General features: G+C 50.1%; 1 protein-coding gene across 2 annotated transcripts in view; it reads right to left on the bottom strand.

The window, feature by feature from the left end:
• LOC106746378 (zinc finger MIZ domain-containing protein 1) overlaps positions 1 to 24,767 on the bottom strand; it is a 147,645-nt gene that overhangs the window by 36,637 nt on the left and 86,241 nt on the right. Inside the window, exon 1 of one of the 2 annotated variants that reach the window (XM_014622940.1) lies at positions 5,533 to 6,161. The exons of the other annotated variant lie outside the window; for it this stretch is intronic. The gene's annotated coding sequence lies outside the window, so the exon portion shown is untranslated. Of the gene's footprint in view, positions 1 to 5,532; positions 6,162 to 24,767 lie in introns of those variants that run through there. 2 annotated transcript variants of the gene reach the window in all.

Raw genomic sequence — 24,767 nt, 5'->3', positions numbered from 1 at the left:
AACGGAGAAAGAAGTATTTGGAAATTTCACTTCATTTGTAGGACATAAGATTGACTTCTGTAGAAATTTCCTCCGAAATAAGCCTTATTCTATACGTACAGAAATAAGCTGTGCATCTGACGGATAAATTTTCAAGCGCCATTTTTCAGCAATTATCCTCCTTACGAAAAGAAGCAAATGCGACAGGTCTTATCGGAAGGCAAGGCTTGAACTTTTCCGAGTGAATTTTTCCACTTGAAAAGCGGCGAGAAAGTGCTTTTTCTCGGGAGAGGAATCGAAAAATTCGCGGGAAAGTTGCAGGAACCGGGAGGTTTTTCCTCCGGAGTCTTCGGGACTGGTACGAACTTACTTGCGAACTGAGCATGAGTCTCTCGGAGCGGGAGAATCGCGGAACATCTAGATTCGCGCGAGTTGTCTCCGCTTTGGGCGACTATCGCGGATAATTATCATCGCGCATCGATAACACGCGGTACAGTGACACGCGGCGCGTCAGCGATAAACGATTAGATAGCCGTGTTCTCGCTGCGGAGGAGGAGAAGACTACTGCGCGTTGAAAATTGTTGAGATTATCAGCCGGCCCACGGACGTGCGTCCGCTTCGAATTCAATGGCCGCTAATACTTTGTGACGAGCGAGAGTCAATAAGCGATACTCCGGACGCGGGAAGGCGGTGGGCTTTCATCATTCCGAGAGTCGCGCCGGTAAATCACTCGGATTCTTCTCGCCGGAGGCCGTCGCCGCGCGATGCGCGTTCCTTAATCGAGTTACCGCGTTTCTTTCTTCGTCGCCGAACGCACCTTTGATCGCTATTTTCGGCCGGCGGATTTACGATTTACAATTGCGGAAGTAACGGATTAATCTTTTGATCGTCTACTCTGACTCAATCTTCTCCGCGCGCGGGGGGGAAAAAAAAGTGTGTCTGGTATTTGCGACTATAATAGTGCGTGGGCAAGGGGCTATTTTTGTTAGCAAGCGTTACTGTAATACGATGATGATCTTATATTGTACGCGCACACTGCTACGCAGAAAAGGTTAATTATTTGAGCAACAGACAAATATAAACAGAGAAGAAGGATAATACTTTATTCATCAACCTACTTGGGCGTCGTACGGATAACGTTGGAAAAAATTGAAGAACATAAATTTTGCATTATCGTCGAGTTAAGCCTAAACTGCAAGTTATCCGGAAAATGAGGGACCGGTGCTAAAAAATTAAGACTATAAAACTAAATCTAAATTGTGAGAAATTTGAACGTTGACTGTCAATTGATCGACACTTTCAATTTATCAACAAGTAACGCACACGACCGAGTTATTTCCGCTTGAAACTCGGAGCGGGCTTTCCGGGACACGTGACCATTCTACTTTGCGCAATTAATTCTCCGCTAAAACAAGAAGATATAATCGACGATTATAATTTTAACAAGAATACTTTCTATCCCCCCCCCCCTCTTCCCTCATAACTACGTAGCTTGTCGACGACAATTCACTCGCTGATATCCAGCCGATACGACGGTATATTCGAAAGTGCGGAAGAACCGATGCTTTTCCTTTTTTTTTCTTCGAGCATTCATGTCGCTTCGCGACCGATAACGAGCGTTGACAATGTCGCCGCGGTGATTATCGCCGTTGAAAGAGATACGGAAGTTCCAGCCGCCACGAGGTCGAATTCGCAGTCATGTGATCGGCACGATAAACTCCGCGACGCGAGTTATCGCGAGCAACGGTTGTCGACGATAGAATTCGGGCGAGCGTAAACAACGCTGTTGTTCAGCAGCACATGTGCGATACGTCACAAATCGGGAGGTAGAGAGAGAAAGAGAGGGAATTAGCATGACACGCTCGGGACGAGCGAGAGGTGAACGGCACGAAAGAGAGAGAGAGAGGCACACTGTAAAAAGAAGTTTTACGACTTTCCGAATGGACCCGTGCGCGCTGCAAGTCATTGTGTATAGTCGTGAAATTACACATCGCTCGAGAATGCGGGGTGTGATTTTCCCTCACGGGAAAACGTCGGGAAGTGTAACGCTCGCTCGAGTGTCACCACTGACGGCGACCGCTGCCTACCTGCCACTCGGCGATATCAAATTCGGGATAAATCGACGACAAGATTGGCCGGGGTGAAATCGAATTAACATCGCCGAGCGAGGTGTATAACGCGATTAGAATTCGCGCGCGAATCCCGGTGTCGGCGAAATAGAAACGGCTGGTCGAAGTGAATAATTAACGGTCGCGCACGTCGGATTACGAGAAGCGGCAAGCGAGTTCTCGAGGAGCGACGAGAGCGTTTTATCGATACGGGCGCGCGCGCACACACGTGCCGCGCGGAGGACTCGAGGAGGCGCGCACGAGAGAGGGGGGGGGGGATTCCACGGCACGTTGCGACGTTTGTTTTCGGCGAGTCGCGGGAAAGATCGATCGCGCGCGTGATCGAGCGCGACACCCGGCGAGTCTCCCGCGCTCCGCGTGATTCGCGTTCTCCGCATGTGTATTTAAAAAATAATTATTCTTAAATCAGGAATAGATATTCTCGTATATAAGCGAGAATATTATAATCCTCTTGGGAGATTTTTAATCTTGAATCGAGTCGAAGCGATACTCGCATCGATGCCAATTCAATCAAAGCGTGAAAGCTTCCCCAAAGAGATTGTGATGTTCCCCGCTTATACGTGAGAATGTCCATTCTTAATTTTTCAGACTAATTTTTTCCGTGTATGCACAGGAAAAGGTGCCAGATTCGAGCAATTTAATCACTCCAATGCTCCGTAGCAGATTTTTACTTGGATCGAGTAAATATTATATCTGTATAATATACCTGGAAAATATTCTACTCGGAGCGAGTAAATATAACTTGACCCGAGTGAAGATTTGCTGCGGAGTATATCGGAGTAATTATTTACGTGAATCTACCATTTTTTTTTCCGTGTACCGGCGTATTAGATTGTGCAATAAATAATTCACAGGAAACTCCACATGGAAGATATTCAAACCTGTAAATCGAATTAGCACATTTGCTGATATTCGATATTCCTCCGCGGTCGATTAATTATATCAATTCCTAAATTTGAATCTGCCATAACAAAAACTTTAACCGAAACCTGATTTTATTAACAGTTGAATTCCCTTTGCTCCCATTTCTCTCTTTTTCTTCTTTATTTTTTTCGTTTCCTTTACCGTGTAAACATGAGAATTCTGGATAACTCGGTTCAAATTTAGGGCCATTGACGATTTTACGAAACAACAAGTCCTTTGTATTTTCTGACCCATCACTTCGTGATCATTCCTATTTCCTTATCTCCTCTTCCCTTATCTATTTTAATCTATTTCCTTATCTCTCGCTTGGTATTAAATATGTATCTGTTCCATTTTAAGTGCACACAGATAGCATGACTTGCTGTCACCTATAAAAAAGCAGACCCCGGTGTGCACGTCGTTCCGGTCTACGATTCTCCATTATCCTTCGCGTACATAGTTCCACGAAACTATAACAACAAAAAATACGATCCTTTCGCTCCATCTATTTAAAAATCGCTCGTCACACAAGCCGATAAGTGCAGGCGCCTGGATTACAAGATCGCTGTTAACGCCTCGGTATTAATTTCACTCGGCCCACGTAATATCCTAGGATAACGATTGTCGTTAGTCAGAGTGCCGGAGGAGCGGACGAGACGGAAGAATGAAGCTGGTCGGAATCATCGAGCGGGGACATCCGCGTAATAAACGGCGTCGCGACGTCTCGATGACCCCGGCGGAGGTGTCGAACGCGCGTGGAGGAGGAGAAGCGTAATGCGATGTGACCTACAAAGAGAGCCATCGGAGATTTACGGGTGGACGTGACTTTCTGCTTCTCCTCAAGTCGCGCGCGCGTCTCTATATGACGGATGATCGCCTCCTCCCCCGCCACCACCATCCTTCTTCCCCCCGTCCTTCACCTCCGTTCGGCCGATGCTGCTCCTCTCGTTCGCCTTCTCCGTCACTTCTCTCTCTCGTCGCCGCGTGTCTCGCGTCTTTTTCTCGCCGCCGCGGCTAAACCAGGCTCGACGGCGGAGCGGCGCGCGCGAGCAGGACGGAATGACACATCTTTAGAACAATCACCCGTTGTGAAAGCGCCTAGCCGCGCCACGCCGGTCGGAATATCCACTGCACCGCGATGTAATAACGAGCGGCACAGACGAGAGATCGCGGGCGTTTTCTCGCCGATCGATACGAGAGAGTCGCGCGGGATTTCGCGTCGATGGCGAGACAAGGCGCGCGTATCGCCAACGAGAGAGCGAGATAGACGAAAAGACGGAGAGAAAAAGAGAGAGAGAGACAGGCTGTAGTAAATATCAATAGACCGCGGCTATACACCGCAGGTCTCTCTCTCGTTTCGCCGAATTACGAGAGTCGCATTCTCGCGTGGCTGTCGACGACGACGTTTCCACGCCTGTCTCTCTCCTACGCGCGTTACGCGAACTCGCATTCTCCGCGATCGGTCACTCTTGGCATCGCGCGCGCGGATCGGAGAATAGCAGAGGTGTCTATTATTACATGTTTTGTAACTTTGTGAGGCAGGACCGGCCGATAATCGATGGAGCTTGACTCTTCTTGATTTTGTCATTTTTTCTCTGTCTCTTTTTTTTTTCTTTTCGCGAAACAACCTTGGAGATTAAAGTCAATCTCCGACCGCCGACAATCCCGAGAGCGATCGAGATCTCGGGGCGGATCGCGCGAAAATCACCTCCGTCCGCGACTATAGATGCAACTTTTTTTTTTTTTTTTTTTTTTCCGTTATCTATAGCACGGAAATTTCGAGAGATCAATGAGAGAAACTTCGCAGACGCGCGATCACATACACGGGGAATAAAGTCCAGTTTGCGAAGTTTAATCTCTGCGCGTGGCGCGTTCAAACACCGAGGCGCGCGTCGCACTCGCGACACGATCGTCGTAACGGTATATCTTCGATCGATTAACACACAGCGAGAGAGTCGCTGGAAGTCGCGTTCACTCGCGAACAAACCGTTTCTCCCGTTTAGAAACACGACAAACGTGGAGGGGGGAGTGATCGCTCCCGCAAGATTCAGTGTATCACTTAGAAAGCGATCCACTTTGAAACACCGACGCGGGAATAAACATCGAGGAAGAGAGAGAAAAAGAACGGCCAATTCTGAGGTGTGATTTCGAATAAGACGCGTGTAAATGAAAACACCCTCGACAGATAAATCGACGCGAATCTATATCGTCGGATCGACCACGTCCGTGTGTTTACATACAAATTTCGAGGCGGTTTTTCGGACGCACTTTCTTTTCCGACACACTTCGGACAACGACGAGAGAGAGAGAGAGAGAGAGGAGAACTCGTCTTCTGGAAATTGTCGAAAGAGAGATTCCCCCGTCGGCTGCGTCCCGGAATGCCGTCGAGGAGAGACCGAGTATCGAAATCGAGTGTGCAACGGCGACACGCGCTTGTCCGAAGTTGCGGGGGATCTCGCGACAACAATCGCCGTCCGAGTCGCGGGAGACTCTGGCGAGGATCAGCTGGTGGTACACTCACCTTGTTTGGAAAAACACGACGGTCCTTTGTTATTATCCTTGGTCAATTTGGGCGACGGTGGAGAGTCTTCTCCGCGAGAGATAGATAGATAGAGACAGAGAGAGAGAGAGAGACGACGTATAATCCAAGTATATATATATCATATATATATACAATGCACACACGCGGACGCGTACACGCGCCTTCGCAGCCTGCGATCTTCCGGGAGCGCGTATATCCGATGGTGTGTATACGTAATCAGAGTGATACTCGGCGAGGAGGCGGCGCAACACACAGAGAGATGATCACACAGAAGAGCACACTGTTTTCCCCCGCGCGCAACCACGTACGGACGCAGCGTCGTCGTAGCGTCTGTCCTCCGCGTTAATAGTCATCGTCCATCGGCAGGACGACGCTGGGCACTGTCACTACGCTTCTCGGCGTAGCCATCTGCGATGCCACCGGGCGTTCATCACCTCGTCATGTGCACAACGACGACGAAGAGACCGAGAGACTACGAAGAAGACGGGCCGAGGTAGACGGCGAGAGGAACGTGCGAGACGGGACGAACGGAAGTGTGTGAGAGAGAGCAGCGTGGGAAACACACGAGCAACGCGCTCCGCGCAAGCTACGAGCCGACTGAAGGCGACCACGGGCCACAACCGGTCGTCTTGCACGCGCGTGCGACTCGAATGCGATGCGCCGCCCCGCGCTCCCCCCGCCACGCCGTACCCAGCGCGCCCGGAGAGGGGGGATTCTCTCTTACTCCTCCGCCGTGGCCGATACCGGCTGTGTGTGCCGAGTCCTCGCCGGCGTGCTGCGGACGAGCGGCGCTTTTCCGGCGCGGGATTCCTCGCCGTGCGTAAGTACGGACGGGCGAATGCACGCTCTCTCTCGCTCGCAGCAGCGAGTGAACGTCGGACGGATCGACGTGAATCGACGAATCGGTTCGCCGGAAGAAACTCGCTCGAAACAACGGCCGTGCCAGCCGCGTTCTTCGATCTCCCTCTTCCACCGGCTCCTCCGCGGCACCTTAGTCACCGCCGCGCGCGCCCGTTTCACCTCTTTCTTTCTTTCTTTCTTTCTCTCGCGCTCGCTCGCTCACGTACGTGTACTCCCGTCCGCGGAAACTTTATTTATATCCACCGGCCGCGGCGGTCGCGCGCCTCAGTCTGTCACGGGCGTAGCGTCGGTGCGGCCGCCGTGGGCTTCTCGTTCTCCGCGAGGCACGTGGACGGCGAGACGCACCGGCGGCGACGTCGTCGTCGACAACCAGGACCGTAGCGATTTATTTACCGCGACGATGTGGATACGCATATTCCGTATGTCGACGGATAAGATAAGATAAGCCCTCCTCTCTCTCTCTCTTTCTTCGAGCGGCATACGCGGAAGCACGCGACGCTGGAATGAGATAATAAGAAAAAAAACAAGGAAAGAGAGAGAGAGGGAGGGAGGAGAAGCGTCCTCTCGGTATATCCCGGACGGCTGAGTGACTACTACTCCGCGCCAGGTAGCATTGGCCCCGCTAAACGGTTGAAAGTAATACTGTCTAGTGAGAGGTTGTTGGGACCGACGACGTTGCTCTCGCTCGTTCGTCGTCCGTCCCGCGTTTCCCCCCCCGGTTCTCGGCACTCTCTTTCTCTCTCTCTCCGTCTCCCGTGCAGCGCGTACCTCTTTCCCTCTCTCTTCCTCTCTCGCTCCCATCAGGGCGCTCTCAAGCCGTCCTTGTCGCGCGCACGACCGGCCCGTGTGTCCTTGTCCCGCGTTGATTCGTCGTCACGATCTCTCGTCTCTCCCGCGCGGTGCATATGTACGCGCGCGACACGCACACCAAGTGTGCCGAGGTGTGTGTGTGTGTGTGCATGTATACACCTCACGGTGAAACTCGCCGACGACGACGTAGATAGTAGTAGTACGCGCGGCACGAGCACCGTTACCGTTGTAGTGGTGATCTCCGCCAGCGTATCCTCGGGTATCGTCGGTGGAGACGAGTGTGTGCCGCGGCCTCGGGTGGGGACAGCGCGACACGCATACATGCGCGAGTACGCCCGTGCATGCTCAGCCGCCATCTGGCGGGAAGGAAGCGCGGCGGCGGCGACACGTGTACAGGGCACGACAATGATGCCCTCGCTGTTCTGAGCGGAATCGACGAGAGTGAAAAACGCGTCCGCGTCTCGTACTCGCCCCGGCGAGCGACGATTCTCCCGTCGTCGAAGCCTCACCACTCGACTGAAAGTCGTCGTACGCGAATCTCCGCCGCACGACGGCTCCTTCCTCGAAAGAGCGCCTGGAAGACCGGAACTACGGGCATCATTGACGACCAGTGTACGTTGCGGCAGACGCGTATGCTCCGTCACCGCCGCCACCGTCGCGTTGGTAGGGTGCAGACGCAGGGAGAAGAGAGATGCGGCTGCGCCGCGAGCGAGGGGAAGGAGCGCGAGTAAGCGCGACGGACGGAGCAAGGGTGGAAGGGCGTGCGCGAGAACGAGACGGACGCGCGCAGGGGTTGAGAGGTAACGAACGAACGAGCGAGCGAGCGAGCGAAGGGTCGCTCTCCTCCGTGCGACCGAGAGGAGAGTTGTCGCTGCCGGTGGGGCGGTTTGACCTGAGCTCTAGTTCCCCTCCATTCAATCCACGGCCACAATATCGGTTATAGCGAGCCACTGTTGCCAGATTGCGCGCCTTCACGGCGGCGGCGGCAGTGGCGGCGTGTGGGTGGAGCCGTACGATAGAGGGAAAGGACCTCACTATCTCTCTCTCTTTCTATCCATCCTTCTCTTTTACTCTCGTATCCATCGTACACCACCGCAGCGCGCCTTGCGCGCTCTCTCTCGTCCTCGTACGCGTTGCTCGGATCCGAGAAACCGGCACGTCTGTCGCTGTCTGTGCCTTTCTCTCTCTCTCTCTCTTTCTCTCCTCGTCTCCCTTACCCCTTCTTTCGCTGCCCCCTCCCGCTCTCTCACCCTCTCAGCGGGTTTCTCTCCGTCTCTCTTTGTCCGCCGGCTCTTTCCGCCACGGCGTCGTCCTCCGTCTTCCGTTGTCGGCTGCTCCCGACGCCGCTGTGTGTTGTCGCTACCGGGACGTACACAGACCCCTACTACCAAACCTGGCTGGCCGCATGTAGCGTTTCTACATGTGTGCCCTCCAGAGAACTTATGCACCGGCGGGGCAGGCAGGTATGCGTGTCTGTGTCGATACGTCTCTCCCGATGACTCGTCGCCTATACGACGAGCGTAGGTACGCTCTCGCGAGTCGGCTATAGGACAGCTTCGCGCGCGCGAACTCTCGGGGACAACGTCGTCGCGGCGAGCGGGAGCTCTTCTCGCGCGGTAATCCGCGTTCCGCTACCGAATCGACGCGTTCGCGCGCACCTTCCGCGTGCGATGATCCCATCGATTTTTCTTCTCGATCCCCTGGAGCTTGCGACTAGCCACCTCTCGCGCGACTCCCAATCTTCCCCGCGTCGTCCACGTAGTCTGATTCGCGCACGTGCGTTGCGCGTGTTGCCTCGTGGGCTACGTGAGACTTCGTACACCTGGATAGAGAGGCAGGTTTATGTAATTTGACAGCAACTTCACCAGGCGAACTCATGAAGGTCGCATCTCTCGTGAATAGTTCGGGCCGGCACTCTCATTTGTCGCATGTTATGACGAGAGAAAAGTACGAAAGAAGCGCAAAAAAAATTATCAGAATTTGCTCGGAACACAACAGGTGCGCTCGTTTCGAGCCGAACTAGAATACACTTTTTGCCTTTTAGACTGAGACAAGTGTATAATCTAGCGTTGAGGGGAAAAGGAACGAAGTTCCAGTAGTTCAGCACTAGTTCAGCTAAAACAAACATGACACGTAAGATGCAATGTGAAAGTCTCAGTATAACTTTCAGTTAATTAGTTGCGAGCGATGTAAGAAAAAACTTACATTATCGCTTGACGTACATTTAATTGTTAATTCGAGATATATTCACGACACATTTTCTTCATAAAATCAGCATCCCTGCGAAGACAATCATTATCGAGCAGGCACGACGTCTTATGTCATCGATACTTGAAATTCGACGTAAACTTGGCTGACACGGTCGATACGTCGCTCGCGATAGACACGTGAGTTTCTGCTGTTTCGGCGGTGCGACACTCGAAACTCGGGACAAACAGACGTTCCAGATTTATACCGTTTCACGTGTGTACACACGGTGAGAAAAATGTACCGCGTGTACGGACGCGCTCACGTTCCGTTAATACATTCTGAAGGTATCTCCTCTCAGCCGGTCCATAAGATGGAGATGCCGAGATCGAGAACGTCGAAACGGGATTTCGCGTTTGAACGCTCATTCGGACGGGATTTGCGTAGACGCGTGATGGAGAAAAGACCGCGAGACGAGGAACGAAGGAAAAGAGAGAGAGACTATCAAATAATTTCCATTGTTCGCTGCTCGACGACACGAATCATTACTTCTTGCTGCTGTTATTAATTACCTGCATATCAACCGTCATTTCAACGTTATTCGGAATTTCTCTCTTTCTCTCTCTATCTGAAACGAAACTGCGCGGCGGAAAATAGGTCCGACAACGGTGATTACGCTCGAAGCGTAAGCTTGGTGTACTCGCCGATCAACGCCGAGCCGCTGCTCCGAGACCTCGTTACGTGTCACGGATGTTTAGAATGATACGTATGCGTGTACGGGAATGCGCACTTCGGACAATCGTCATCATCATCATCATCGTCGTCGTCGAATGTCTCCTCGAGCGGTAGCTTAGCGGAGAGCGGCTACGTGGCGTTGCCTCGTGCCGCGGATTATTACACAGGCGTGTCCGTGCGGTCGGTTTGATATAAAATTAACTGCGCACACCCTGCGCGACCCTTTCCATGACCCGTCATTTTGAGACGATGTATCGACATCGATCCCCCCCCCTCCCCGCGCGATATCCAGATATGGCGCTTTGTAAATACCGCCGGCGCGTCGATTCCCGTCGATTGTGCAAAAGCTCGAGCCGACGATCGAATTACCAAAGATACGGGCCTACGATCGGGACGAGAACGATTAACCCGTTATTAAGCACGCTAAACGACCCGGCTGTAACAATCTCGTTCGAGCGAGCGTCCTCCGACGAGCGTCATCCGAAATATTCGTATCCATAGATACATCGCTCGTAAATTACAGGCGACGACGAGACCTGGTCGGATTCCTCGTCGAAGGTTTCTCGCTGCCCCGGTGTGCTCATTCAAGGGTGGGAGAGGGGCAGAAATGTTCGGTCGCAAGGAAACACACCCGGTTCACGCGTCTTGCTTTGCGTCGAGAGCGAAAGGGCCCCTCATCCACCACACGCCGTTCCTCCGTCCCACGCCTAAATTCGTGCCTGCCAGTCGTTACCTTCTCTCTCTTTCTTTCTCACCCTTCCCCTCCCTTCTCTCTCTCTCTCTCTCTTTCTTTATTTCTTTCTCTTTTCCGGTTACTCGTAGATCGTCCTTCCCCACGTGCCTCTCGCTCGCACCTTTCCACGATCGTTTTCCGTTTCGCTCGCTCCCATGTCGGACGCGCGTGCGAGGGCACACCGAGGTGACCAGTGGCGTAGCTACAGGATATTGACCAATGTCAATATTGGTATCCTGACCCTCCTGTCCCTCGACATAATACGCGCCGCCACCTATTAGCGACGCTCAAGTCGCCATCGAATTACTTTAAGATTAACTGCGACGAAATCAGCTTCTCTACATATCGCCGCGGCAGGAATTTCTTTCCCATTATCTCAGAGCTCACCTTCGCGCAGTGTAATCGTAGAAATCGTCAATATTGATATCCTAATCCCCTTATCCCCGGTCACAATGCCATATCAGCTACCTACTAACGCCGGTCCCCGTCGGGATAAGATTAGAATCGATGAGGTTACATTTTCGTGTATATACACGCACGTTCACGGTACAACAGGATTTTATCGCTTTCCAAGCGAGTGACGACCTGCTAATAGTAACAGGTAAGAGCGGCTAGTTTCTTCCTCGATCCTTTTAACATGTGTCGAACGCTCTCTAAGAAAAGAAATAAAGAAAAGAGTCAAAAACGCCAGCCATTGTACTTTCTCGAATAATCTCCCAAAGCCGACCTATTGAATAGCACACCGAAGGGTTGCCGAAAATTGAATGTTTCTTTTAACCACGTAAGAAATTAATTTTTCATCAAATTAGGATTAGGATTTCCTTACCGCCGTTGTCAAGTCGTTTGCGCCTACGTAGATGGCCTACAGACTAATAAGAATTTTTTCACGATATTGACACTCGTTAACTTCTCTCTGAATTTTAAAATCTACATTTTAATTTTAACGCATTCTTGAAACGTCTCGAAACATTTTGACGCTAAAAGAAAGGAAACGGAAATTTAAGATCGTCCTCAGGATCAAAGTAAATTATATTATTGAAAATGAAGTTTCTTTTTAAACCTTCCTATTTTGCTATCTTGATTGCTATCGTGCTATAGAATTAAAAGTTTACAATTAAAGGCCAAACTTTCGAATTTCGGGAATTTAAGTCTAACAGCGCGGGGATAAAATTGTTCGACAGGAAAACTCGGGATCCCTCGCGTTGAAATTTATTCACTAGCTTACTTAAACGACGTTCATTTTCCGAGGGACTGTATCGGGGGATGACGGAACGATGAAAAGTTCTCATCTAACGTTGGAATGTCGAGATATATTTGTTTGTATTAGTATTAGGCAGGACATTAGTTCCCCACTACCTGTGTCGCCGAAGGTTCAAGCGCGTCGACATAAACGAAAAATGTGTCCGGCCACATATTTCCCGAAGTAACGAAATTTTCCAGCAATTTCCAGCAGGTAGTCCGTCTTAGTTGAACCCTCAACGGGTTTAGGGCTCTGTTAGACTCGATTCAAGACACACCAGCAACACATCGTGACTACACGATGACCACGTGGCAGCCACGCAGTAAAATTCTCCCCGCTGCCGAATGCCGATCCGGTCAAGGTCGTAACGGACGACAAATCGACAATCGGTAGATTATGGTCCGGCCGAGCAGATCGTCGGATGTTTATGGCGCTCGCTACCTGAAATATGCACTTCCTACCGCGACGATGATGATCCCCGGGCAGTGCATATTCAGCCGATCGTTTGATGCGCACGAGATTACAGGATCGGGACGTGGTTAATCAGAATTTCTTTGATGACGGCACGCCGAGAGTCTCTCTTTCTCCGCCTCCTCTTCTGCCTGAGAATCGAGACCGATCGCGCGCGTCTGGCTTTGATTCCCCTCCCCCCCCCCTTCCCCTCCGGAATATCCCGTCATTTCGCGCACTTCGCAAAACTCGCACGCGAAAAATTCCGCTTAACTGACGTGTGCGATTGTACTGCAAACACGATCTTCCTCATCGGCATTTAGCCGCTTCACAAATATGTTCAAGTCGGAAGGAACTGATTTCATTTTCAAAGAGACGTAAAAATCACAATCATATGACGATCATCACACACAATCTTTCGACTTTAGAAATTTCCTTCTTCCCACAGAAGATTCGACACGCGCGGAGAATCGTCCAGTTTGGGGAAATCAATTTCGAACGTGTCGGATTTGCGAAAATTTCAGAATCGCGACCGCTCGACCTTCTAATACGTTAATCGTCTCCGTCTATCGAGATTGCAGATAGAGTTTCATCATCGGACGGTATTGCTTATGGCGCGAGGCCTTAAATGGTCCTTCGCTGGCGCGCAGCAATTTGATACTCGAGGCTAGTTACACCGGTATACATTTTCCTTATTTTCCCCGCGCCCATATAGAAGAAACGCCCGGTTTCTCCCAGAGACCATTTTTAGTTCGTCGTAGGCGCATATAAAGCAACGCCACTTTCGATCCCCGTGCAGCTTGATCGGCCAACGTCGATCAGAGCACACGCGCGTGTCTCACGCGTGCAATACTTTCCGAATCTTTCCCGCGAACAGGCGGTTCCTATGATAAACTGTAAGTGGATCCGATTGTGCGGGAGAAATTCGCGGATTCGTTCGCTGCGCAATTATCCTACACAACGTATATCAGCTTGAGCGCGATTCGCCTTGATCGTTGTGGAGAAAAAAGATTGCTTGAATTAATAAGTGATAAAATAAAGGAACCAAACATGTTTTGATTGAAGGAAACGGAATTCCTAATTCTTATTAACCGAATTCGGTTATAACGGCCAGAAATTCTGCTTCGTCTTCGATGAAAAAAAGGCGTTTGGTTCGTTCAATGCCACGTCGACTCAACCAATATTCTTTCCCCCGAAGAAATAAGTGCTAGATTCAAGCAAATAATTATTCTAATACTCTTTAGCGCATTTTTACTCGGATCAAGAAATATATATCTACTTGATCCAAGAATTTAAATCTGAATGATTGAATAATATACAATAAAGTTAGACGGAAATGAAAAAGCAGATTCAAGATGAAGCTCACGCTTCAATGGATAATATTAGAGAAAACGAATCTCTCAACATTTGCGAGACTTAGGAGCCTGTATTCATAGTTGTAGATTATTTACGATCTTTGATTGTCGAAAGTATAATTAATTACAGATTCGCATTCATCGACCGTTATTCGGCTATTCGGCTCGATATTTCTGCTTGTGTGAAGCAAGTACGACAAATGATCAGAGATTCATGAAATTATGATTATTTATCAGACGATACATACCGCAAATGCTCTTATTCAGTGGCACCAACACCGACACTCCTGTGTAGACTCGATTTGACGGTGGCAACGTCTATTAGCTAACGCGATGCCTACGAGAGCACGGTTGAATATTTTACTAACCGACGAAATATTTTAACGCACCGGGAATTGTAAACAACACACCGATACACACGTGCTTCGCGATGTGTGCGCGTCCTTCTCGAAGCTTAACGACGCAGTCACAGATAATACGTGGTAGAAGCACGACGAGAGTACCGACAACAATTGACATTTTCAGACAGGGCAAAGACTCACGGCACACAAGTTGCACAATCAATATATATCACTCGTTCAAATTAAAAATCAAGATCGAAATATCGAGACGACCGACTATTAAATCATTTAATATCCACTTTTTCCAAGCATGCTTACTGCGCCGCGCGTACAGCCGTTCTCTGTTAGTTTTTAGGCAGACCCTTCTTCGTCGTCACGGAGGAAAAGGCACACTGTCATTTGTGGCAACAAAGGACAAGCTGTGTTGCAGTAGCCTTATATTTCGAGCCACTCCCATTGATCCCTTAACCCCTTGCGGTCACCAGCCTGGATATTCTTCGCAAAGCTGTTTTACCACAATTTGGTAATGAAATTTGGTATTATGTTCAAAACTATCATCTCCCAAGTCGAAATTCTACTGCTATTTTAAATATCTCCATCAATTTCATCTCGTTCGTCGCCTACTACACCGAGGACTATTTGAATGTACATCGCTCGCTTGTCGCGCGGAGATGATCACGCACCTACCGAAAGGTGTGTCGCCAAGTGGCTTGAGATCGCGAGGGAATTCGCGGAGTTAAGGTAAGACCAAAACGTCGACTTGTGTGAACGCCATAACGAATCTCCAAGACTTGTCTTGGCTTGGCTTTCCTTCTCGTTTGCGTGGGATTTTTCCTCGAACGGCCGGCGAGAAGGCATGAACCGCGAATGATAACGACGACAAGTGCGCAGTTTTTCGCATAAACTTCCCGATAAGCGCATTCGCATAAACGTACTTGCGGACTGAATTCGCAACGAACGTTATCGCAGCGACATGACGCCGATCATTCGGCCACGGTGCAGATCACGCGATGTCGATTTACAAGGACAAGGAGCTGCCGCTCGTTGCCGATTTCAATGGCGTTTCGGGCGTCGTCGTCATCGTCGTCGTCGTTGCTCGGTCATGCGGCGTTGTAAAGACAACACTAAACAAAATAGCCGGCAACATCGGTCGGGAACGACGGAAATATACAGCTGTGATGTCGTCACCCGCGTTGAGGAAAACCTCTGTTTTCGACTGCTCGGACAAGAGTTTCCTCGGGAGAAAAACCGTGCGACACCAGGCATTCACACGCGTTCCAATATTTGCAGAAAGAATCAGTCTCGTAGGTATTAAAATCTAGTCTGTCTCTACACGGAGAAAAAATAATTCGCTGGCGCGGCAAAATCTGTCGGTTATTATGTGGACGGCAAAACGATTTATTAAGAGTACTCGTTGCCATTTTATTTTTCGCTCCATTATTTTGCTCAATCTACAAATTATTTTGCTGTAAGAACGAATTAGTAAATGTAGGAAAAACACTATCTTGTTCTTGCTGCGAATTACTGTGCCCGAAGTGAATTAATTCACTCAGCGAAACTTTTTTATTTTTTATTTCGGCAACAAAATTGCTTCCGCTTCAATTATGAATAATTCGCTGATTTGGTTATAACTCAATTTTATCGTTGCCGCGACAAATATGCAGCCGCAAAGATGTGGTTTCGCTAAAATAGCAAAATTATTCTTCTCCGTGCGAGAGCAAGAAGGACAGAGAGCTCTGTTTTCTTGGATTTTTAGCTTCTACGGCTTCTACGGAGAATTGGCGAACATATGTACCGGCATGATGATGCACACAGGTACGCGGGAAAAAAATTCCGCCGGTGTAACTAAACTTTCCCATTGCCTGAGGACCAGACAAAACTCGGTCGTAGGAACAGAGAAAAGATTCCTGCAGGGGGATTTTCTCACAGACCACTGCTCTCGATTGTCTCAAATGAGTTTCGATGCAGCTGGAATGTTTACTGAGAAAAAAAAACTGGTGTCAACGACATTTGGCTCGAACGAGCAACATTTTTTCAAGGACAACTTTTAGTCTACCACTGAACAAATTTTACAGTTGCTTCAGTAAGTAGAGTCAATTGAATCAACGATTGCGATTTGTCCAACAATTGTATCCCCCCTGTTCGGTTGCAGGAACCGAGTTTCTTTTTTTTTCCCCGTGTACCTCTGTGGTAGTAAAGCAGATGGACATTCTCGGCGCGAGAACTTCGCGTTCCTTCGTGACGGCGTGGCAGACGGATGGACGGAAGAACGAACGAACGCGGTGTCACTCGCGCGCCATTGCGGCTGCGACGTGTCAAAGGTCAGTGTCGGGCCCATAAAAGCGAATAGTTCGACTCGCCATTCGCTCGCGCTATCCGTGCGAATTGTGCACACGTGGAGGCGCGCCAAGCGATATACCCGCGATATTATCGCGATATCGACACCTTCGACCGGAGGTATTTGAAAAATGCCGGCGCGAGGTTTCCCGCGAAGATCGCGACGCCGATATCCATCGTTCGTGTGTCGATCCGACGATACGGGCATTTATCTTGACGTTGCTTTCGCGACGGACGTCACTCGTGTTTTCGGCTGTTTTTCCCTGGCTCAGACGTACTTCCGACCCGAATTTTCCGATACCTGTAAGTTCAGGAGCAACAATGTCCGTTTAATTTGTATGAAAACTTTGGTCCTACTTAGAGCGCCTCTAAATCGTAGAAAACGTGTAAAATACCACTTTGTAGGTCCGAAAGAGGACCTCGGCAAAGCCTCGTAAAACCTTTCGGATTCTAACCTGTTCCTCTAATCTCATTCAAGTAATATATTCATTGTTCGTTATTCAAGGAGATAATTTTAGATTTGATAACAATACTTTCTTCACATGATTATTAATAATGATGATGTTAATCGGAGATTCTTCCTGCAGCTTTTAAACTGCGATAATAACTATGTCTTCGATAATTATATAATAAGATATTTTTGTTTCATAAAAACTAACATATGTTTCTTGTTCTTCCTTGCAGCAAATTTTATGTTTATTTTTTCGATAAATTGTAACAGGAGTCAAAAGAGGTTATTACAGGCATCAGAGAATCCGAGCGGGCTTTACACGGAATATTGAGATCGAAAGTAGAGCTATAATTTAAGCTGGGGAAGTTAAATATAATTAAACGAGGCTCACGTAGGCTTTGGAATATCCAAGTAGGCTAAATGGAATTTTCGGGTCGAAAGTAGGTACAAAATTTCGACTCGGCTCGTCGCAATCGATGGAGCAATCGTGTGAGCGTCCATCTCGCTCCCAGAGAGCCGACCTCGGCGCGGAGCGGCGTCTCGGTACGTTTCCGGAGGACTGGTTTCCTCGTGAGAAACTTGAATAAATACGATAACCGTTTGAGCAATCGGATCGCTAATTATTGCTTGCCACGGAGAAAATACAAAACAGGAGGAACGATAGAGCAGAGCGGGGAGGGGGGTGAAGGGGATTATGAAATATCGCCGATGCTTCGTGTAGGTTTCGTATAAACGTATACATTGAGGTGCGCGCGCGCGCGCTCGATTGTCGACGATCGGGATGTTAATTGAAAGGATCTGATATTGGGAAATATCGGAGTGGAATTGTTGTTGCCGTCCGCTGTATGTGTGTGTGTGTGCCAATGAGCCGCGGATACTTTCACCGATAAACGATAAAACGGGCAAGAATTCCTTTACGTTCGCGAAATATATCGGATCGATAACGCGCGGGTGGTGACGCGCGGCGGTCTTTGATCGTTTCGGAAGTGCGGAGTAAAATTGACTCGCGATTAACTCGGCGAAGGAGAGAAGAAGAAAAGGAAAGCGACGGCTCACGGTAGGAAACCGCGAAAATAATCCACGCAATACCCAACGCGACCGTCCGTCCGTCTATCAGTTCGCTGCGTCGGCCGGTCCGCGCGCGCAGCGCCGGAATCGATAGTCGCCCGCGCTATAATGCGGATAATTTAGTGCTTAACACTCTGATTACCATATGAGTAACGGGTGGCATGTAGATAACAATGTCTGCGCCGGGCTGTTTGCACAGTTGCGCGCGCGGCCATCCCGTTGGGTGCGCGAGGTAACGCGAGGTAACGCGAGATTGAAGAACAATTTGAAAATGTTCGCTTCGAGAATCGTTCGTGCGGACGACTCTGGTGATGTCGGCAGGTAGAAAGCAGAAGGACGACCCGTCAGTCATCAAACCGTCACGAAGTTACGGGCTTTACGTTCAGTCCGGCTTGTAAACGTTAATAATGTGTAACGCGATTTTTTATTTTCTCTATCCAAATTCTTAATATACATGTATATATATATATATATATATATATGAGTAATTAATAAAAAAGAGATTCTGTAGGCATGCATAAAGAAAGATGGCTTCGAGTTTGTGAGAAAAACGGTTTACTTTTTAGGACCTCCTATCAATAATGAGAATCAGCCGCCGTATATGGTAGTGGTATTCTACATAATCCATCTCACTGCTTCCAGTGCGCTCATTCGCTCAGATTAATTAATCGCTCATTAACTATTGTGAAATTTGCAAAATAATGCATGACTTTTCTGCTCAGTTTAGCCCGTTCTACCTTCACACGAACGTTTGGCGGACAAGTTTCGGATACCTTATATGTATATGTGCATATATATATATATATATGCATTTTGCACGCGACGGTGAGAAAGAACGACGCTTCGGCCAACTTTGGGTGGAGAGATCAGGTCACACTGGATTGATGTACGACACGATGAGAGAATAATGTTACGAAGGGAATCGGGAAATCGAGGATGGCAAAAAGCAAAAAATTGAATCGGGAAAAGTCGACTAAGCATGCAGCGTCCTAGTGTACTCCGGTCTATCGATATTACTAGCAAATGGGAAAACGTCGGATATGCGCTCCGCGATAAGAGGAATAGGGAGAGACGAGACAGGGAAGAGTGAGAGAGGAGGGTTGAAGGAGACCGAAAGAGCGGGAGACGGAGGGAGAGAACTAGGGAGAGGCCACGGGTGAGAGAGACGGAGAAGGCGCAAGCTGCAGACAGGAAACCGAATAAAAGCCAAGAGACCATAAAAAGAAAGTAGACTCCACCGCGGCCTGGAAAAGCACGGTGGAGGAGGAACGCCGGGCAGAAAGCGTGGTACTTTTCCGAGAAATAGAAGAATAGAAAGAGGTAAAAAGGAGAGGGAAAGAAAGAGATACGGAAAGATAGACAGAGAGACAGACAGCTAGAGAGAAGGAGAGAGAGAGAAAGAGAGAGAGAGAGAGAGAAAGACGAGGGAAATGTATGAAGGAGAAAGAGAGATGGGCAATGAGAGACCGATCGTAGTTCCGCTCCTGCTTCGAGCGAGAAAGGCAAAAAGAACAAAAGCTCGTGAAAAGGAGAAAATGATTCGGCGGAATAGCGATTTTTGGACAAAGTGAAAGAAAGGGAGCAGTGAAGACAGAGAGGGAGAGCAACGACAACGAATAACGAAGAATAAGGGCCAGGGATGCCCGGAGCTTACGGAAAAACCGAAAGCCTTAACAGGGTTGGATAGATAAGGGTGACGCGGAGAGAGACGAGCAGGAAGGTAAGAGGAGGGAGATGGAAGGGAGCGCGACATGGTGTAGAGCGGGAAGAGGGAAACCTTTCACGAGTCGCCCGTAACGGGGGTGGTAGGCTTGTGGGACCTCAGGGTTAGAAACGTCGTTCGGGAAAGGCGTCGCAGGAACGGAAGGGAAAAGGACAAGTGGAGCAAGGAATGAGCCGACTCGGAGTGTCTACCCGGAATCGGTGAGAAACCCAAGCGAAACTGGGACCGAGGGAAACGAGCGAGCCAGCGAACGAAGAGTCGAGACAATAGCGAGAGAAAAGGGGAGAAGGCAGGAGTGAGAAATAGGAAGAGAAAGAGAGAAAGAGAGGGGGAAGAGAGAGGAGGAGAAGAGAGAAAGAGAGAGAGAGAGAGAGAGAGATAGTCTACGTCTATATGAAGGAGCCGACCTTCATTTTATCCCTCAAACGGTCGACCGTAGAAAGAAGCGCAGATGCGTTCGTTTTGAAACACGCAGTACTCGGGAATTTACAAATTATTAGCATCGCAACGTGGCGAAAGATTCCTCAACTTTTCAACGTTACAGGGCGTTATAAAACAACGAAGGCGATAATAAATATACGTAGCTCGCAAACCTTATGCAAAACTTCAAATACTGAATACGCGTATTAATTCCTCAATTTTGTGTTCGTGCAACTTCTTCCGAATCGTCAACAAAGACCGCTCTCTCACATCCTTCTAGGTTATTTTCTGCGTCACACGTTATACTTTTACATTTACAACACCTTCGTCACGTTTCTCCCAATTCGTGACGTTGAAAAGATTTATAGCTTTCTTTCCCAGGTTCGTCGACCAATCGCCGTTGGAGACGCAGGTAGCAACGTCGAGATTTCTCGAATACGTCAAAATACCGTCTTGAGCAGTGATTCTTCGCCGCTTCGGGCTCCCCGACCGAAAAATCTCGACGAGACGACTGCACTCGAGCAGTACGCGTTTGCGGTCCGGTCGCACAATCGTAAGTGACCGTGAAGAGACACGGTGAAATAAGGCCGCGTCCACCTTTCTACTCGCGATACCGCAAAAGAAAACGGTGACCCGCGTCATCCGCGCGGCGCAGCGCATCGCGCGCGCGCATTCCACCTTGTTAGTTTAGCTCTTAGCGTTGGTTTCGCTCCGGTTTCTTTCTTTCCCCGATTCACTTCGCAGTGCTTGAAAATAATCCGAGCTCATGGCCGGCCCAGGTGAACTCGCTCGGCCGACCGGCTTTGTTACGCGATTAACGTACGCGGTCAATTATACCGATATGCGTACGGTACATACCCCGTATGCCCACCGTCGACCGGGACACGTTCACGTGGCGCCTGTTCGACCGGGCCGTTTGTGTTCTGCTCGAATTAATCGCGCGAGAGCGAATCGTCCGCGCGTGGGCCTCGATCGGACCGTCTAATTCCGGATAAATCGGCTTTCGCGACGCGAGAAGATTGCAATCTCGCGGATAAAAGCACGCTTCTTCCGACCGATCTCCCGGATGGACGTGGAACGTTGCGTTTTTTTTTTTTTTCCACCGTGGGATTCCCGGGCGAATGTTTCTCCTTCGCGGTAATGTCGTCAACGATGTTCGTATTGAAAGAGGGAGATTGAACGCACGCTGAGAAAAATCCCACGAAAATTACCGTGACTTTCGGCAATTCTACTATACTTTCCTCTGATTTCGATGAAATAAAAGAAATAGTAGCAACAATATGCATGCAAAGCTGTCACTGTGTGACACCGCTGATACTTATTATTCTTATTTATTCTTATTATTTTATCCACATAGTGCATAGTAATGGTTGTTACAAACTGTAACAATGATATTTAATGATATGAGAAATATTTAGAGGACAATTTGAGTGGTTTCGAAGGGGAAATACAGCGGAAGGAAAACCATTCCTTTCTCATCTCTCTCTAAGGTCCCGATATTTCGGTCCCCGAGGTATTCGGGCGCTCTCCTTCCACTAGGACATCCTTTACATTAAACAAAGTCAAATCAAACAAACACGTGCGCTAAATCCAGAGAAACCCTTTTTGTGCGCATACAACATCTCATACTGTTAAGAAAAAAAATACTTCTCCCGGCTATAACTCTTTCACTTGTGTGATCACAGATACGAAAAAGCTCTTTCCTCAGCGTATCAAAACGCACACGCACACACGCGCCAGTGTCCCCGAGCGGATTAATCTGCCATAAGCCTGACAAGCGTGCTGCTTTGCGTCTGTAACGAAGCTCTTCGGGCCGCAAGTCCCATTTTGAATCTGTCAACGCTCGCTTTCCGCCGTCTCCTTTAGCCCGAGATTAAAACTCTCGGTCGGAACGGAGAGACGGTAAACAAAAATAGCAAAATCCATATTAAAAAGGCGAAAAGGGGTCTTTACGGACGAGACTTTCACTCGGGCAAATCGCCCGGCGGGACGGACGGGGCGCGCGCACGGTCGGGGTTGCAAAGTGTCCCGAATTATCGGCGAAGTTTCGTAATGCGATTATTTTCGATCCGCGGGCAACGCACTCGCTCGCGCGGACACCCACGGGTTGAGTTCGCGCGCTGATCGCCGTACGAAAGGTCGCCGCGACCGTTGCGATCAGTCCCGACGGGGCGCGGGGGACGATCTAGGAACGGGGGTCCCGCTCGTTCCGGATTCTGTTCGATGGATCTCGACGACACGATCGGCCGCCGTGTTGGCGCGAGCGAAACGCTGGCGCTTCGCCGCGGGAACATCGCCGGCGGAAATACGAAGGATCTCGCCGGGGGGATCGGGACGGAATCTATCGCCGAGAGCGCCGGCCGCAGACTCTCTCTCTCTCCCCGAGAGCCTGTAGATTATTCTCGGCGGTAGACGCACAGCGGATGGACCGTTCGTTCGTTCGTTCGTTCGGTGGGCCGTATAGAAATACTCATTCTAATCATAGGAAATTCCTTTAACAGAGTGTGCGCGAGACGGGCAGGGAAGGAACGGCGACGAGGGAGGAAGGGAGGTTTCCTCGTGGATGGGAAAGAGCGAGCGAGACGGGGCTGGGAGGAAACAGGAAAGGGTGCATCCCACCCAGAAATTTCAGCAAGGAATCAAGACTGTCGACGATGACGACGACGAAGACAGAACTGGCTATAAATACCAACCCCTCTGGCCTCTCCTCGCAGCTTCTTTCTCTCCTCATTGCGCCTCTCTCTCTCTCCCTCCGGCGTGCGAAGATCCTCTTCCCGATCACGTTTCTTTCTCTCTCTCTCTCTCTCTCTCGCTCCGTTTCGCTGGATGTTCTTCCTCGTCACCTGCCGTCTCCGTTACTCCACCTTCTTTCTCGCGTTCTCTCGCTCGCTCGCTCGAGACGTCCTTCTTTTATCCTCCGCGGCGTTCCGTTTCCCTCTCTCCTCGTCCGCCCCTTTCTCACTCGCTCGCTCGTTCTCCCCGTTTCTCTCTCCCTCTCCCGCTCTCTCCTTCTTCCTCGTCCTCCTTACCTCCGTATAGCTCATGCCCGTACGCCTCTACTCTACAATATGTATTTAAAATAGCTGCATGCTGCAAAATAACTGAAATAGCCGTGAAGGGTCGATGATCTCCGCGACTCCTACTTCCTGGAAGAAGCACGTCTTCATGGATTTTCGACGACGACGCCGTCGTCGTCGTCGACGACCGAGAGAGGACCGACAACGGCCTGTCGCCACCGCCACTCGTCGCGTTCCTTCCACATTATTTGTCGCGCGCGCGCGCTCCGATCCACCTCGAACTCGCGGCGCACCGTTGACCCGACACTCGATATCGAGGTCGAACCTCCGCGTTGCCACGGTGGTCATAATATGCGGAAGGTCGCGTCGCGAGGGGATACAATTACACCGCCGCGGTCGAATACCAAAACGCGAACCGCGCGTCTCGGCAATTTTGCCGTCGCAATTTCCCCCGGCCGGATGGAAAACACTCGTTTCATCTCCTCGACTCTCCCGAGCAAAAACATCTGTAATCGTTTATTATGATTTTTATTTATATTCCACGCTTTGGTCATTTCTCGCGAGAAGCGCAATTTTACGAGCGCAGAGCTCGTGTCTGACGCACCTTCCAGAGAGAGAGAGAAGAGGAATTCGCACGGCGCTCGTCGCGCGCCGCGGTGGTTCGCGAGATTTGTTGCAGCGCTCTCTCGCAGCATGTGACTACCGCCGCTGGCGTGTACAGCCTTGACATTGGTCACGTTGAATTTGCCTCGCGGAAGGTTCCCGCGGAGGATCCACACGCGCGCTGTCTCGCTCGTGCGCGCGCGTAAGCGTCCGCGACGTTGGCGCGGGTGTCGCGCACAACGGCGTCCGTTGTTGCGGCCGTTCGCGCGATAAAACGATCCTCGCGCCGAAGAGCGTCGCCGCGTCGACACGCTGTTCGGAGGGACGGAGCTTGACGGAGGGAAAAGGTCCGCGACGACGATGAACCGCGGATCCGGGCATTGTCGAATTTACGCGTCGTCTTTCCTCCCTTTGTCATTTATGAGCGCCGTTCGCTCGGCGCGAGTAAATGGCGCCGCTGAATTATACGGGAACGCGCCGCCGTCTGTAAACACACAGGGACCCCTTTCATGTGTCACTGACGTCAATGACGCGCGCGCGCGCTGCCGCGCAATTGCGCTCGCCGTGAATCTGACAGTCGCCTGAAACCCGGCCGATTCGCGCGCGCGCGCCGCGATTACGTAATACGACGGCTCGTTTCGCGTCGCTCGCGTACAGACTAGATAACATTGATTTCGTTCCGCCACCCGGTCTGTCGTTTTTTTTCTTTTACACGCCGCACGCATTCGCCGCACGCGCGAGAGCTCGACGCGGAGCCGACGCGTCGCGTACGGGGGGAACCTGTAATCTCGGAAGTGGGATCGAGGGTGAGAAGTCGCGAGATACAAGTGCGCTAATTGCGACAACCGATAGCTTTTTCCTCCCTCCCCGTCCCCCCCCCCCC

Source organism: Dinoponera quadriceps, unplaced genomic scaffold (assembly GCF_001313825.1).
Source record: "Dinoponera quadriceps isolate SergipeBrazil2010 unplaced genomic scaffold, ASM131382v1 scaffold566, whole genome shotgun sequence".
Taxonomy (NCBI): Eukaryota; Metazoa; Arthropoda; class Insecta; order Hymenoptera; family Formicidae; genus Dinoponera; species Dinoponera quadriceps.
This window is presented reverse-complemented; position numbering and strand designations above follow the sequence as displayed.